The sequence below is a fragment of the Lactuca sativa genome, chromosome 5, assembly GCF_002870075.4.
Source record: "Lactuca sativa cultivar Salinas chromosome 5, Lsat_Salinas_v11, whole genome shotgun sequence".
NCBI lineage: Eukaryota > Viridiplantae > Streptophyta > Magnoliopsida > Asterales > Asteraceae > Lactuca > Lactuca sativa.
Genome location: NC_056627.2, coordinates 361,732,746 through 361,736,090, shown reverse-complemented (window position 1 = coordinate 361,736,090; position 3,345 = coordinate 361,732,746).

The window sequence follows — 3,345 nt, the reverse complement described above, 5'->3', positions numbered from 1 at the left end:
TCATAATTGTTATGTACTTGTACGTCCGCTACTTTTGGAAGAGGGGTGTCAAACGAGTGCAGGACAATGATTCGGAAATGACGGGACATGAATTTACGTTAGAGTTATTTCACCGTAATCCTCTACAATGTCTTGAATTGCTACGCATGTCCCGTGAATCATTTGTCCGGCTATGTGCTCATTTTAGAGTAAACTACACATTAAAGGATAGCAAACATGTGTCGGTTGAGGAGAAGATGGCTATGTTTTTTATGATGATCGATCATAACCAACGTTATGTGATTATCAAGCGGAAATTTCAACACTCAAAGAAAACAATTCATAAGTTTTTTCATGAAGTGTTGGACAAAATGTTGCTTTTCGCACATGACATTATAGTACCAACTTCCTTTTATCCTAATCCAAACATTCCTAGACCTAATAGGAGGCTACAGCGGGTGTTCAAGGGAGCAGTTGGTCCACATGCACCATTCCCGCTTCCACCACCAGGTAAATTTATGGTTATTTAAATAGTTTTATCTTAGTTTGAAAAATAAATGACTTTTTTTACAGATAAATATTATCTTTGTGATGCCGCCTATGCAAACATTAGAGATTTTATAGCATCGTACCGTAGTGTGAGGTATTGGCTTGGAGATTTCTGTCGAAGACGTGCATTAACGAATAAAGAAAAATTTAACCTTGCGCACGCAAAACTTCGGAATGTCATTGAGCATGCTTTTGGTGTCTTGAAAGCACGATTCCCTATATTGAAGAGGATGACACCATTTTCGTTGGCTACACAACGAAACATTACCCTAGCAAGTTTTGCGCTTCATAATTTTATAAGAAGAGAGGGACTACATGATGAGTATTTTGCATGATATGATGAACCAAATGTCTCGATTCGGAATAACAATGCAATCATTGATAATGATGAAGATGAGATTCGAACACATGGTACTGCAGCGGACCGTAAACATATGACTCAATTACGGGATGAAATTGCCGAACAATTGATGCAAAATATGGAATGAGAATTATTAAAGTTTGGTTGTATGAATTTTATTTAAAAATGTTATTGTAAGACTAATTTGGTTGTTTGAATTTTATTTCAATGTTTTAAGACTACAATTATTAAATTTTTGGTATTAAAAAACTATTTTCGGTTTATTAAAGTACTTTATTTTAAATTTTTTAATATTTGCAGCAGCCTGCAGACGTTAAAAAATAAACATGCTTCTCAGTACAGTCTACAACAATTTGGTCCACCTCTTCTGCTGCAGAGGGCTGCCGAGGTGGTCCGCAGACTTCTGACAGCTTCACTTCGGAAAAACAAACAGCACCTTAGTATGGGAAAATGGAGATGTCAGAATTCGATCCTTGGTACTAACATAAATTAGAGTATTAACACAAAGATCTAACTAGTCAAGCTGCCGTTCAAAAAAAAAATTATATTTATTTATACATATATTCATACTAAATATTGTTGAACATAAATATTACTCTGATTTGTCGTTCCAAAAAATTCTTGAAAATGATAAACGATTATTGAATTTCTTGTCTAACACTGCATGTCCCAATATTATAGTTGTACCGGTGGATAGAACTTTTTTCAAAAGCAATTTTTTTTTCACAAGAAAAATTTCAAAATCTTATGTGCAAATATACCACAATATACCAAGTCTGAGTAGAGATTAAATGTTTTGGCTTTGGCTTCGATTGAGAATAAGTTTCTTGAAACTATTAATTCTGAAAATGTAATAGATGAATTTATTTGTAAAATGTTATAAGGTCGATATTTAGAAAATAGTAATGTATTTGATGTTTACCTTCTTTTGAAAAGTTGCTTGTAATATTTGGATTCACTAATAACGAGTAAAGACTAGTGCTTCCAACCTCAGTGTCATGAGCTCCCCCTGAGAAGGAGGCCTTCCTCTTTAAAGGATCCAACTGATCATTGTCAAAGTCAATGTCACTATCAGTTCTTTGAGGAACCTATTGAAAAACTCCCCCTCAAGGTAAGAACCCGGGTAGACAACATTTAAGGGAATGGTAGGAACAACAACTTGTTGCATGAAACCAAGATCAAGAAATCCTTCATAGTCATCGGTCTTTGGTTGATCACCAGTGTCTGGAATGGGCTGATCAGTTGTAGAGTCAACATCTGGAATATCCACAAACACAATCTACTTTTCAGAATTAGCTTCAGCTTCAACCCTTCTAGTCATCTCAAGCTGAGATGGAGTCTGTACAATCATAACCTACGTTTTTGCATTGGATGTGGACCCTCTTGATTATTCTCCCCCTTTTTGGCAACATCGGATCGGGGAGAAGAGTTAAGAGGTGGTAGAGGAGTTATATGAGGAGGATTAGATGGTGGAGGAGGTGGTAGAGGAAGATTTGTTGATGGAGGTGGATGTGGAGGTGGAGGTGGATGAGGGTTATTACCTGGAGAATTTGGTGGAGTGTCATCAACAACCATAGCATCATCATCATCACCCAAAGCCATAAGTTGCTGCATTGTAGCCACATCTCTTTCAACTTTACTCAACCTTTTATCCAGAGATTGAGTAATCTTCACCATTAGAGAAAGTGGGGAAAGCACGACAGTCTGAAAGTTAGAGTTGGATTCTTCCTGATTATCCTGATGAAAGGCAGCAGTCACAATAGGAACAATCTCAGCTTGAGGAGGAGGAGACATTGGCTTTAGAGAATTGACATCTTGGATCATTGGGTCAATAGTTCCACAAAAGTAGGGGTTGATCTATATTGTGTAGTATCATCTGCAGAGGAAGACGATGAAGAGGTAGTTGAAAAACAAATGTGCTTGTTCATACTTGGAGGAGAATTCATTCGTTGAGCAAAGTATTCTCCCTTATCAGCGGCTAATTCTTCTTCATCTTTATCATTGTCTTCTTTACCATCATCATTATCCTCATTATTCTCCTCTTCATTACCAGCATCATCATCATCTTCTTCAGAGTCTGAGGATTCAACCATATAAGGCTTTTCAATCCACTTTTGCATCCTCGCAGTAATAAGCAAGTCACCTTTAGATGGAGCGACATTAATGATTTTGGAGGAAAGAGAAGGAATTGGAATGATGATACCATGACTTTCAACATAGCCTTCCTTAAGAGATAAGATCACAAGCCAACTAGGATTGGGAACATGCAATGACTTCTTGTTCCCAGTACTGCAGTCAATCATTTGATCAAGAAAAAGTTATTTAAAAATCCAGTCTTTTGTTGTAAAAAATAGAGTATAAGATCCTTTGCTCAAAGAGATTCAATTGATCCAAACTCCCAGTCTTGTGACCAATACATTTGCCAATCACACTTGTTAAGTACTTCCATCCTACAT